This window comes from Molossus molossus, unplaced genomic scaffold (assembly GCF_014108415.1).
Source record: "Molossus molossus isolate mMolMol1 unplaced genomic scaffold, mMolMol1.p scaffold_m16_p_16, whole genome shotgun sequence".
NCBI lineage: Eukaryota > Metazoa > Chordata > Mammalia > Chiroptera > Molossidae > Molossus > Molossus molossus.
In genome coordinates this window covers 62,469,379-62,483,025 of record NW_023425351.1, presented here as the reverse complement: position 1 = coordinate 62,483,025, position 13,647 = coordinate 62,469,379, and the positions used below count along the sequence as shown (strand labels likewise).

Here is a 13,647-nt window from a genome sequence, read left to right as displayed (position 1 = left end):
TATACCATACATAAAAACAAACTCAGAGTGAATTAAAGACTTGAATGTAAGTCCTGAAGCAATAAAGAACGAAAATACAGGCGCTAAGTGAGTTTCTGGACATTGGTCTCAGTGAAGTTTTTGTGAATTTGACCCCAAACCAAAAATAGACAAACGGGATTACATCAAACTAAAATGCTTTTGCATAACAAAGGAAACTATCAACAAAACAAAAGGCAACCAACCAAATAGGAATAGATATTTGAAAATAATATTTCTGATAAGGGGTTAAAATCCAAAATATATAAAGAACTCATACAATTCATCAACAACAAAAACCCAATTAGCCCTGGCCAGTTTGGCTCAGTGGTTAGAGTGTTGGGACTGTGGACCAAAGAGTCTCAGCCCTAGTCAGAATAGTGTGGGAGGCAATCAATCAATGTGTCTCTCTCACGTCAATGTTTTTCTCTCTCTCTCTTCCTCTTACTCTATCTGAAAACAGATGAAAAAATATCCCTGGGTGAGGATTAAAAAAAAACCAACCAAAATAATTAAAAAATGGGCAGAGGATCAGCATGGACATTTTCCCCAGGAAGATATACCAATCAATAGCCAATAGCCAATAGGTACATGAAAAGATGTACAACATCACTAATTATCAGGGAAATGCAAATCAAAACCACAATGAGATATCACCTCACACCTGTTAGAATTGCTATTAACCAAAAGACAAGAAATAACAAATGTTGATGAGGATGTGGAGAAAAGGAAACCCTCAAACACTATTGGTAAAAATGCAAATTGGTACAGCCACTATGGGAAACAGTATGGAGGTTCCTCAAGAAATTATACACAGAACTACCATATTATCCAGCAATTCTTCGTCTGGATATTTATACAAAGAATATGAAAACACAAATTTGAAAAGATATATGTTCATTGCTACATTATTTACAATAGCTAAACTATGGAAACAGCCCTGGCCGGTTTGGCTCAGCGGTTAGAGCGTCCGCCTGCGGTCCAGAGAGACCCGGGTTCGGTTCCCGCTAAGGGCACGTACCTCGGTTGCAGTTTGTCCCCGGCCCTGGTTGGTCGTGCGGGTGGCAGCCACTCGATGTGTCCCTTTCACATCGATGTTTCTCAATCTCTCTCTCTTCCTCTCTCTCCCTCCCACTCTGTCTGTGCAAAAAATGGAAAAATGTCCTCGGGTGAGGATTAAAAAAAAAAAAAAAACAAAACAAAAAAAAAACTATGGAAACAACTTAAGTGTCCATCAATGGGTGAATGGATAAAGAAGGTCTCTCTCTCTCTCTCTCTCTCTCTCTTTCTCTCTCTCATACACACACACTGAAATACTACTCAGCCATAAAAAAGATGAAATATTGTCATTTACGATGATATGGATGGATCTTGGCGGTATTGTGCTAAGTAAAATAAGTCAGACGTAAAAGGACAAAATCATATGATTTCACTCATGTGGAATATGAAACAAAAAGTAAGCAAACAAAACAAAAACAAACTCATAGATATAAACATCAGAATGGTGGTTACCAGAGGGGAAAGGTAAAATGGGTAAATGAGATCAAATATATGGTGACAGACAGAAACTAGACTTTTGGTGGTAAGCATGCTATAATGTACCCAGATATCGAATTATAGTATTGTACATCTGAAACATATAATATTATTCACCAAAGTTAACTCAATAAAAAAATCAAAATAAAATCATCCTTGGTGATTCACTTCAGCTTTGTATGCTCATTTTAGCATGGAGGAAAGGGAGGCAAAAGGAAGTGAGGTGACCTGGCCAAGGTCACACCGCTAGTAATGAGCAGAGCTGGGACATAAACCCATGTGGTCTGGCGCTAGACAACTTTGCTACCACCCCATCTACCTCCACAGTCAGAAGGAATCTCTATTTTTTATTACTTAAGACTCCTGATATCCTCCATTTGCTGACATCCTGGTTCAAAAGCCAGACCTTGGGGGTCTGGCAGAACGGTGACCCAGCTCCAGCGTTACTGTCACTACATCTGTGACCTTGGAAATGATCAACTTGTCGGTGCCTCAGTTTCCTCAATGGGGATATTCGCTGTGCCCCACACTCGGTGGTTATGAGGACGAAGTGAGCTAAAGGCACGTAAAAGACTTAGCAAGTAGCCGTGGCCACTGCAAGTACCGGGTGATGCTAGAACTGATGACATTGTAACAATAACTGGGGCAGGCAGAACAGCAGCCCCAAAGGTGGCCATACCCTGATCCCCAGCATCTTGAGACGGCAAAGAGAAGAAATTAAGGCTGCAAACCAGCTGATCTTAAAATAAAGGGATGATCCTGGACTGTCTGGGTGGGCACGATGTAATCACCAGGGCCCACTGGCGGTGGGAGAGGGGCAGAGAGTGTTGGGGTGAGAACGCCCGAGAGACAACCGTTGCTGGCTTCGAAGCTGGACGGGGCCACGAGCTCCGGAAGTCAGGCCTCTAGAAGCTGGAAATCAAGGACACGGATTTCCCCGAGTCTCCAGAAAGGAAAGCATTTTGTTGACACCTTGATTTAGGCTCAGGGAGACCCATCTCAGACGTCTGACCTCTAGAACTGTCAGCTGATGCATCTGTGTGGTGTAAGCGACAGAGTCACTTTTGTATAGCAGCCCGAGGAAATGAACAGGAATCGAGTACAGTGAAACTTGAACAACATGGGTTTGAACTGTGCGAGTCCACTTATTTGTGTGTTCTTTCCAATAAATACGGTAAATGTATTTTCCTTGTAAGTTTTCTTAGTAACGTTTCTTTTCTCTAGCTTACTTTATTGTAAGAATACAGTATAAATACATATAACATACAAAATAGGTGTTAATTGAGTATGTTATCGGTAAGGCTTCTGGTCAACTGCAGGCTATTAGTTCAATTTTGAGGGAGTCAAAAGGTCCTCCTAACCCCTATGCCATTCGAGGGTCAACTGTATCCTGTTTATGATGCGAGTGGCCTCGTCAGCACTGGGGGGGGGGGGGCACCAGAAGCAAAGACGTCCCCCAAAGGCAGCAGGAGGAGGGGCCTCCTCTGCATGTCCACTCTGATGCTACTGAACCACAGCCCTGGGCTTCGGGATGGACAGGTGACCAGAACCTCCCAACCCCAGGGCGTTTGCCAGTGGGGGTCACCAAGGGAAGCCCACACAAAAGAAAACTGAGTCAAGAGATGGAGAGACACATCACCTGCGGACGCTGTTGAGACCCACAAGGCCAGACCAGCTCAGACCTTTTAGTTACACAAATGGCTTTTTTGTTTTACACTTACAAAAATGTGAAGTAGATATCTATCTTGTAACCCAAAGTCTGACAAATACAATCAAATCCCCACTTAAATATGGTTACCTACTAGGCGCAGGTGTCACCTTCTCCTTGGTCAATGAACCGTGGGCTCTGAGACCACATGGGATGGGGTTGAGGGCAAGGCACTAGGGCCGAGTTTCAGACGGACAGTAGGGAAGGGTGGGGTGTCATTTCTCTCTACTTCTCCCGTAGCTCAGACATGCTGTCTGGTCCACTCCTGGAGAAAGGAACCGAGAACCTCTCCCACGCTGTGGAACTGGGTGTGGCTTGAACGAGGTCCCTCCTGGCCTGTGGAAGAACCAGGTGCCTCCAGTGGGGTCTCCATGACTAGCCCATCAGGGCTGAGTGAATGTCATACTAGTGGCACCTGGGATGGTTGCACTTGGTTTCCTGACTGAGCTGTTTCTTCTGGTCCCACCTCCTATATGCTGATGGTGTCCCAGGGTTTTGTCCTCTGGCTCTGAGTTGTCACTGAGAGAGGACACTGTCACCTGTGGCTCGTCTCTTTCCTTCATCAGCTGTCTGTTCATCTTCACTCTTTTCTACTAGGCTCCAGTGGCGTGACACAGGCCCTTTAGGAAAGGTGACAGCTGCCCACAGCAATTTTTCACGGGACAAGAATAAGGGCTACTATTTACTGGGCACGTCCTGCTACATAAAACTGGCGCAGGGCCAAGAAGCTGGACCTGAATTGATCCCACAAACCCTTACAGCCACCGGATGCAGTAGGTATTATCATTGTCCCCATTGTACAGACAGGAGACTGAAGCACAGAGAGGTCAGCAACGTGCTTAAGGCCCCACAGCTAGTGCATGAGACAGGACTTGAACCCGGGCCGTCTAACTTCAGGGACCCTGAGCCACTTACTGAGCACCTACTATGTGCCCGGGCCTGTGAATCAAGGATGAGGCCTCTGTCTTCAAACCCCAACTCCTGCCTGAAGACTTGCTTAGGAAGCCAGGCCACGACTCACATGCTCTGTTCAGCCCTCCCCCCTCCTCCGCCTCCCCCATCCCAGCACTCAGCACTCTGCAATGACTGCCTAGCTCCATTCTCTCCAGGCTGTCCACGTCTCAAAGGAAAACCCCATCTCTGGCCTCCCACGGCGCTCTGCCTTCAGGGGCCCTTGGTAAATATTTACTGCTGCCACTGACCAGGCCCAGGGGAGGAAGGCCCAGTCACAAAGCACAAAGGAAGCGGGGGGTGCTCGTTATTCAGACCCTCCCATTCGTCTGAGACGGGTGTCCCTCCTGCGCAATTTGCCCCGCTGGCTCTGGGGTGCAGTTCTTCTCAGGCTTAGTGGCCCCAGGTCTTGGTGACTCAAGTTTGTGGTACTGGTCCTACCAAAGAGGCCCAACTCCCTTGGGGAGTCCCGCTCACTGTCCTCCCACAGGGCTCCCCACGCCTTTTCTTCTGATCTGCGTGGCTGGACCCTGGGCCAATCTCCATGGTGTGGCAAGCTGGTAAATCCCTTGGGGACCTGGTACAAAAGGGCCTCTCAGAGGCTGTGATCAAAACCCCCACTGTGCTTGGAGAGTTGCCATCACAGACATAGGTGTGTGGGGTCACATCTGGGATGTGTGCAGCTGTCTGGCGTTGGCTCAGGGACACCTGGCCAATGAACAGCACGTCTTAGGAGAGACCTGAGGGTCATCTCAGCCAGCAGCATCTGAACATTTTCACAGCAGAACCTCGCCACACAGAGCAGGTGTCGAGAGAGCGTGGGCGTGAGCTCAAGAGCTCGCCCCCTTCACGCCCTCGCCCCCTTCACGCCCTCTAAGCCCTCCCTCACCCTACTGCCCCCGGGCGTCCAGGTCACCAGGAACAGAGCCTGGAAAGACAGTCCTGCTCAAAACCTCCCCCACTTTAACATTTCCCTTTAATGCTTCTCCAACCTGCACTTGCATTCTGCCAGCAGCAGGGAACTCACTACCTCCACTGGATGCCCATTGCACTTGGCACACCTCCTCGGTTAGGGGTTTTGCTTCGGTTAGGTCGATAGCTATCCACCTTCCTCTTGTCAATTGCAGCCCTTTAAACATGCAAAGGTGGCTTCCGAGCCTCTCTCCGTCCCTGCCTCTTCGGAGCTGTGGTTTACTAACTGGTGCGAGCCAGACAGTTCCCGTTCTAAGAGTGTCTCCTGAGCCCGGGTTAGACGTTCCCTAGAAACAATTCCACACACATGCCCTCTGGATGGTGAGTCTGAACTGCTGTGGTTTCAGCAGAGAGGACAGCCCAGCCACCTGCAGGTGCGGTTTGCCTCTGGGGGCGCCTGGCAGGGACCCAGTGATTGCAAGGGACTCACACCTGGATCTCTGCTCTGTGCTGTTCCCAGGTGCACCTGGAGGGGAATACTTCCAGAGCTGCCCCTGCTCCTTCCATCCATCTTTCCCTTCTTGAAACGCAACTGAGGCCCCCACCTCCGGCCCGACCTCCGCCGGACGCCAGTCACTCACCAGTCCCGTAGTGCTTACATCGTGGGAATCTTTTTACACTTTGACTCTGTGACCAGTCAGTGCGTCAAGACCTACAAAGAAGAGAAACTCAATATTAAAAGCAGGGCAGAGCCACTGGGTGTCCAATCTCTTTTCTGGCAGGACAGTATCACTGGGGGACTGGGATGGAGGTGGGCTCAATAAAAGAAAAGGAAATGGTGAGGACGGAGCCGCTCACTCAACCAGCCTCCAAATCTCTGGGCTTGGTGGCGATGCTGAGAGAAGACTAGGCCCCTCACCCTGGGTGAGTCAGCAGCTTCTAAGAAGCAGGCCTTTTCGGGGAGCCACAGTCTCAGCAAGATCTGGTGGGCTGGGGTGGGGAGGTGATTCTCGAACCTCACCTGGAGTCTCCTCCAGGCTTTGGTGTCTCTTCCTAACAGCCAAGGGCCCTTTGGGGTTCCATTTTGATCAGGGTGGGGGGGAAACCCTGTGCGCAAGACTCAAGTTTAAAAGATACTGTGGGCCTCCTGCCAAGTGAACCCTGTGTGTTCTGAAAACTCCCCAGGAGAGCTGGAGCCGGAGGAACAAGGGGTGTGCCGGGCTCGGAGGGTGCCTTCCCTGCCAGGCAAGTTGAGGCCTGAGCTCTAGAGGTTTCTGCAGCAGTCAGAGGCCCACCTGCAGTGCATGTGTGCTCACGGAGCCACGGAGCTGCGTGCAGGTGAGGTGCGGGGTCCCAGTCGCCTCGCTCCCCACACCCAGCCCGCTGTTAGAGCAAAACATGTTTTTTCTTGTTTCCCTAAGAATATGGAGGTGAGGAGAGGTTTCTTCATTCATCTATCCCTGTTCCCAGAGAACCCTTTGAATGGGGTGGGGGATCCCCTTAATGGCAATAGCTGCTGTTGACCGAGTATCCGCCACGCAGCAGGTGCTGCACGTCTGAGCTGCATCTCGCTGCGCAGGGGGACGAGGCACCTGGGGCTCATTGGAAAGGCAGGTTCTCAGGCCCCACCAGCCCTGTGGATTGGAGCCTGCTTTTTAACAAGCTCCTGGGTGATTCCCGGGCACAATGAAGTCTGCAGAGTGCTCATCTACTCTCCTCTTAATCACGGAAGGAGGGAAGGCAGTGAGTCCGAGTCAGGGAGTCGCAGCCTGTTCTCCAGGTGGGAAAATGGGCTGAATGCAGCCAGACCCTGGCCACCGTGGTGTCAGAGCGGGTAAGACGTAAGGCGGGTCAAACCCGAGGTCACGTGATTCCCAGGCTGGAGAGGGTGGAGGTGCAGGCAGGCCTGGCTTGGGGGCAGGAAGTGGGACGGGCACTCAGCCAGGGATGGGTGGGCGGGTGATCTCAGGTCCGAGAGTCCGGGTGTACTGGAGGGTGCTCAGAGGAGGCAACGGATACTGGAGACAGGGTTCCCCTCCTCCTCACTTTTGTCAAGGGCCAGCAAAATTTCCCAGACAGAACTTCTAAGCCTCCTTCCTGCAGGGAAATTCAAGCTTCTGCATTTAATTCCAGTGATTAATTTACCTTGACTCCAGGGAGTTTAGCTCTCTTGCCCACTGCCCTCAGACTGACCGTCCAGTGGGAGTTGGTTCCCCAGGAGACCAGCGAACCTGAATTCCAGGCACTGGCTGGACAATATTCTGCAAAACCCTTTACAGTCTGCATAGAGCTTTCCAGCCACTAGCTAATCTGCTCCTTAAAAGAACTGGGGGAGTATCATGCGTGCAATTCTACCGTTGAGAAAACGGAGGCACAGAGAGGTTAAGTGGTTTTCCTGCAGTCACACAGCTTTGGGGCAGGCTGGGGTGGAGGTCCTCTGACTCCAAGCCCAGAGGTGTTTGCTCAGCTGCTCCTGATGGGGAAAGAGATCGCATCACAGGTGCACGATGCCCTCGCTCAGTGTCACCCAACTAGACGGTCTTGCTCTACATTCTCACCGAATGGGTTTCCTGAACGGACTCCTGGACCCTTAAGAGGAAAGCGGTCAGAAACCCCCATGGAGAGTGTGACTGGTGCCTTTCTCGAAGTAAACTGGCCAGCTGGCATTCCTGGTTTATCTGTGCACCACGCACACGTTATGTTACATATTGTTTGTCCTGCTGCACTTGCTTCCATGAGACAGAAGACAGCACGCAGGGCGTGTGGGGAAAGAGGTCAATAAAATGCGCAGGCTGCACCCGTCCCTAGGCAAACGTTCCCACCACAGTAATGTTTTGCATCACCAAGTGACAGCAGCTGGATGCAAAATACCCCAAACAGCACGTGGCAGAGGACTCCTTGCTGTCCAGACATCCACCCGCTCCCCTTGGCTGCGGGGCCACGTGCTCTGCCTTGGTCGCTCGTGGCTCAGTTCTCCCTGACCTCTGAGCAAAGGCCGCGCGCTAGCCCGTGCCTCCCTGCGCATTTTGGCAAAGCCTGCAAGTGCTCTGCCCCCCGGAACTCCCAGAAAGGATGCCAGTCCCCTTCTGCCTCCACTCTGCTCGAGGTCCTCCAGCAACACCCCCCTTTTGGTTTGGAAAATACAGCCCTGTAGTTACTCAGGTCCTCAATTATTGTGTGTGTGGTTTTCTTGAATCGATATTTTAGCAAGCCCTTTGAACTGTGCCAATCTCTTCTCTGGACTGGGCTTCGTCAGGGTGTTGCATGGATTGTGAAGCTCTGCTGCGCCCCAACTGCCCCCAAAGTGCTGTGATTTTTGAATTTTCCCGAATGCAAGGTTCTACGGCAGCAGTTCTCAAGCTGTGGGTCGCGACCCCTTTGAAGGTCGAACAACCCTTTCACAGGGGTCGCCTAAGACATGACAGTAGCAAAATTACAGTTATGAAGTAGCAACGAAAATAATTTTGTGGTTGGGGGTCACCACAACACGAGGAACTGTATTAAAGGGTCGCGGCATCAGGAAGGCTGAGAACCACTGTTCTACAGGGTTGCGTATATCACTCTATTGCAGAAATGCTTACAGAATGGAAAAGCTATTATAGGTACTAGTAACTATATATAACAAATGTATAATATATATAGCCCTTAAATATTAAACATGTTAATATTATTAAATATTAAATACTATATTAAATATTCGATTAACAGCCACTTACTGTGTACCTGTTGGTACCTGATTCTGTGCTAAGCACCAGATAGACACAAATAAGACCCAGTCCCTCCCCTTAGTAATCCATGGTGTGAAGAAGGAGAAAGACACCTAACAGCCTGAGTGTGAGACAGGACAATGTGAACGGAGGGGCTACAAGGTGGAAGCAGCTGACGGATGCCTCGTCTGTCTCGGGATGGAGACCACACTCCTTACCCCGGGCTCCCGAGGCCCTGCGCGGCCTGCCCCGGCTCCTCCTCAGCGCCTCACCTTGCCCTGCTGTGTTCTGGGCTCACCATCTGCTGAGTTTCTTGACCCCACTGTGCAGCCACATGGCTGTGCTGTCCCAGCGCCTCCCTCTCCCCCTAATTAACCCCACTTACCCTGCAGGACTGAGGGAGGTGACACACATAACGTGCTTAGAATCCTGTAGGCAGCACGTTCATCACTATCATTACTGATCACACTTACTATCCTCAGCCGACTCTGCGCTGTCTCTCGAGCACAGGGTAGAATGACTTGGCTAGGGTGAATTATTCTCAGAGCTGGGGGCCCACTGAATCGGTTCTGTGTCCTCATTTATCCTCGAACCCGGCACTGTGCCACCACCCGTGCCTAGACCCTTGATCCTAACCAGCGTGGGGGAGAGCCTGGTCTGGGAGGTGGCACGTCAGACTGCGGTCCTCGTCCGCGTGCGCACTCCTGTGCCCTCACGCCGCTTGCCTCCCTCCTGGGACCTTGGTTTCCTTGCCAGCCAGGTGGGGCTCTGAGCAGCCTGCCTCCTTGGGCTGCGTGAGGGATCAACGCCGTGGTGCCCAACTGTTCCGCACGTGAACGGCAGATCTCCTGAGAGCATTATAAGTGGGTCACAGGACACTTCCAGCTCTCCATGTGCACACGTCCCTCGGCCTGGCTCAGGGCCCCTTGTCACCAGAAAGTGCTGGTCATATGGAGCAAATCCCTGGAGGATTTCCCCCACAGGCCCCCTTATGCCCTTTTAGCCCACGTTAAACTTATCCCATTTCTCAACACCTGCGAGGGGGAAAGCGGGATGCTACTCTAACAGTCTGGAGAAGAAACACATCCTCCCCAGGTCACTCCCTCTGAGGCCGTTTACTCCATCCCATTTTTCATTCAGCAAACATTTAGCAGGTGACTAAGAAACTCGGGTCACGTGGAAGAGAGAGAACAACTGTGGAGTATGGGGAGGGAGCCACGGGCTCTGGCCCCAGACTGGATACAAGAGTATCCAGACTGGTCAAGTTAAAGAAAGTGAAAAGTAGCCCTGGCCAGTTTGGTTCAGTGGTTAGAGTGTCGGCCCATGGACCAAAGTGTTGCGGGTTTGATTCTGGCCAAGGGCACGTACCTCGGTTGCGGTTCGACCCCGGCCCTGGTCAGGGTCATGCGGGAGGCAACCAATCGATGTGTCCCTCTCACACCGATGTTTCTCTCTCTCTCCCCCTCCCACTCTATCTGAAGGTAAATGGAAAAGTATCCTCGAATGAGGATTAAAGAAAAGAAAAAAGGAAAGAAGGCGAAAAGCCAAAAGCTACTTTGGGGAGCCATCATTCTGCAAGCTGAAATGTAGTCTTCAGTTGCCTATCTTTGCTCCAGAAAATATTTTCCCTTAGTCACCAACAATAGCCTTTCACTCAAAAAAAAAAAAAATCACTCATGATACTAACCCAACGGCCACCTCTTCCTGAGTGCCCTGGGCCAGGTTCTGAACTGGGTCCTCAGGTCTCATCTCCCTTTCCCACAGCAGCTCTGAGGAGCAGTATTCATATACCCATTTTACAGATGGCACACCTGAGACCTGCAGCGATCAGACGAACTGCCCAGCAGCTGAGGAGCAGAAGTCCAGCACGGGGTTAGAACTCCGGCCTGACTGGGGATAGTCTTTCCACCCTTCCCTGACACTGCCTCTTCAACTGACTGGCGTCGCTGGAAAATCGGGCCATCTCGCCCACCAACGCCACCTACTCTTCCACCAAGGCTCCCAAAGTGTCTGGAGGAGGCTGAGTTTATAACCTCCCCAGAGTGTGTGGGTTCAGCTTGATGTCTTGAATGAGAACACTGAATTCTACTCTAGAATTGAACTGTGTTCATTTCTAAATATTTCCCTCTCGATATTGCCAAGTACCATCAACACTCTGGAAGATATGCCCAGCGCCGGGCAGGTCAGCATCTATTTTGCTCACCGCTGTCTCTTCATTCTTCCAACAACTCTTTGTGGGACACTGACTATGGGCCAGGCCCTCACACTTGGGTTGGAGACAGAAGACTTCAGTGACATTGTCGTGCTAACTGAAGCTCATGCAACGGTGGCAAGATGGCCAGGCCAGGCCAGACCCACCAGGGTACAGCACATGGGGTGTGGAGGGGACCTGGAAGGCAAGCGGCAGTGAACCAAGCAAAGAGGAGAAAGCTGAGGCAGCCAGAGGAAGGTGCACGCAGGACTGTGGCGGGAGGGGCAATGTGGACGCCGGACAATGGAAGCAGGCCAGAGCGCGAGGGCCAGACCTTCCAGGGACTTGCAGGCCTTTCAAGTTGGGTCTTCACCTGGGAGTGATGGAAAGTCACCCGAGAGTCAGATTCTCCGGATCTCTAGTTCCCAGCTCTTGGTGGCCCTCAAAAATATTTGTTGAATGGATGGTGGAATCCATCCATTACCCTAGGCCCCCTTCATGCTTCCCAGCAATCTGAGAAGCAACGCCTGGGCCCCTGCCATCTCTACAAAGGGCAACCACAGGACGATCTGATTTGTGTAGGGAAAAATTCTCCCCAGGCACCTGGCCTGAGCCCCCGTCAGTCAGTCCCTGGGAGCCCTGGCTCCAGCCCGGCTGCTGGCAGATGTGTGGGGGTGAAGGCACCTTTGATTGCAGCTCATGTTTCGGAGGGAAAGACACAGCTCCCTGGAGATCGGGAATCTATGAAAATGAGCCCTTGCAAAAGAGACGTAAGTGAGCTGGAAACATAAGCCCTCTGGGCGGGCAGTGGTTTCTTTCTTGAAAATAAACAACAGCAAAGACAGGATCAACCTGGATGAGAATCGAGTTCTTCCTCATCCCTAACGGGCAGGACTCAACGGCGAGTGTGGAAGGTGGTTGAACACGCCAGTGTGTGCGATCAAGTCGTACCTGGTTGGGATGTGCAGGCACATCCCCCAAGTGGGTGTGTCTGCCTCCCTCCTTGGTGGGAAACTCAGCTCCTACGTAGCTTCCAGGGACATTAATTTAACCCTAATGTCTCCACCACAGGGAGACTGACAGACCCAGTTTAGAACATGGTTGCTACCATCCAAGGGCTTTGTGTCCACCGACAAAATATTTATGTTCTTCGAGCTTTAGTTCTGTCATCCATAAAACAGGACATAATGGGGATGAAATAATATAAAAGGTTGGTGCTGGGATTTGAACCTGAGTGTCTGAATGTAATTGTCTCAGCTCCCCCAACACAGCCTCTTGAACTTGGGACGTGTCCCCACCCCACTCAGGTTTATGGACACACACAGGTGCTTTGTGAACGCTGCTTCTGCTTCCATTCTTTTGCACGTCTCTTATGTCCTCGCAGTGTTCGGCACCAATCGGGGTATCCAGGAGGTGCTTAATAATAAGCCCGTGTAAACCGGACCCCCCCGTGGAACGCAGTGGCTGCGAATATGGAAGGAAAAGCCTGCGTTGTCTGCCTATTGCATCCTGTTTTGATCCCTTTATTAAATGTGTTAAGTATTACTTGCCTTCAGGGTCAAAATAAAATTTCCACTTTGCACTCATAAATAATTCTCGCTAAACTCTTTTTCTTGAAAAAAGAATTTTTTTTTTTTTAAAAAAAAAATGTGTGTTTGAACACAGAAATGTACTGACTCATAGCTGGAAAAACTCTCTCTCCCTAACACATTCCAAATTTGTCGAGTCACATGAACTGAGTAAGAACGCTTAATGTGGCCGCTGGTCCCAGGCCGGCGAGCAGTTCCACCGGCGACCCGGATGCCACCTCCCCCTGCCCCTGCTCTGAGCCTGGGGGTAGGGGAGGCTCTGCCGAGGGCCGGGAAACTTGAGGCAGGTTCAGTGAATGCAAGGACTGGAAAAGATCTGGCAGCTACCTGAAGCCAAAGTTGAATTGTGCAAGCCGGTGAATAAATTTTAAAAAATATTTGCATGCGGGAGAGCCAGAAAATGAACAACTTCATTTACTGACTCAAGTCTATCCTGGGCACTCTCTCAAGCACGCTCCATGCATTAGACGGGTTTAATCTCCACAGCTGTGGCCATGTTAGGTGATTATGATTGTCCTCATTTTACAAGGGGGGGCCTGAGGCACACAAGTGCTGAGTAATGTGCCCAAGGTCCCACAGTGTATAGACGGTGCAGTTAAGATTTAGTCCAGTGTAGCTCTAGAACGAATGTTCTCACATACCCGACCGTTTGTTCTAAAGGAAAGCATTCTTTTGCATGGAAGAAAGAAAACCCCATTTATTCCACAAATATGTCTCCGACACTTAGAATACAAACATTGCACCACATGTTGAAGGGGAGGCTGGTGGTAGGCATGGGAGAAATGGGGGCAATTAGTTACCTTTGTCCATGAGCTTGAAATTGGATAGAGGAGCTAGGATGTACGCACAAATAATTATAATCAAAGTAAGTGGAAATGCCAACAGCGGGATTTTAAAGTGGCATGGATGGGGAGGGCTTGGAAAGGTGATGACCATGGCTGGGGTGATCTGGAAGGGCTTCCTGGTGGAGGTGCCATTTAAGGAGGATTGGAGGATGCGTAGGATTCAGACAGGAGGTGGCTGGAGGAGGTCCTG

At 50.7% G+C, this 13,647-nt stretch overlaps 1 protein-coding gene across 3 annotated transcripts in view; it reads right to left on the bottom strand.

Moving 5' to 3' along the window:
* Nucleotides 1-13,647, bottom strand: part of ZHX2 (zinc fingers and homeoboxes 2) — a 143,289-nt gene that overhangs the window by 63,067 nt on the left and 66,575 nt on the right. For all 3 annotated transcript variants that reach the window (XM_036263945.1, XM_036263947.1, XM_036263948.1), the window contains exon 2: nucleotides 5,767-5,837. The gene's annotated coding sequence lies outside the window, so the exon portion shown is untranslated. The remainder of the gene's footprint in view (nucleotides 1-5,766; nucleotides 5,838-13,647) is intronic.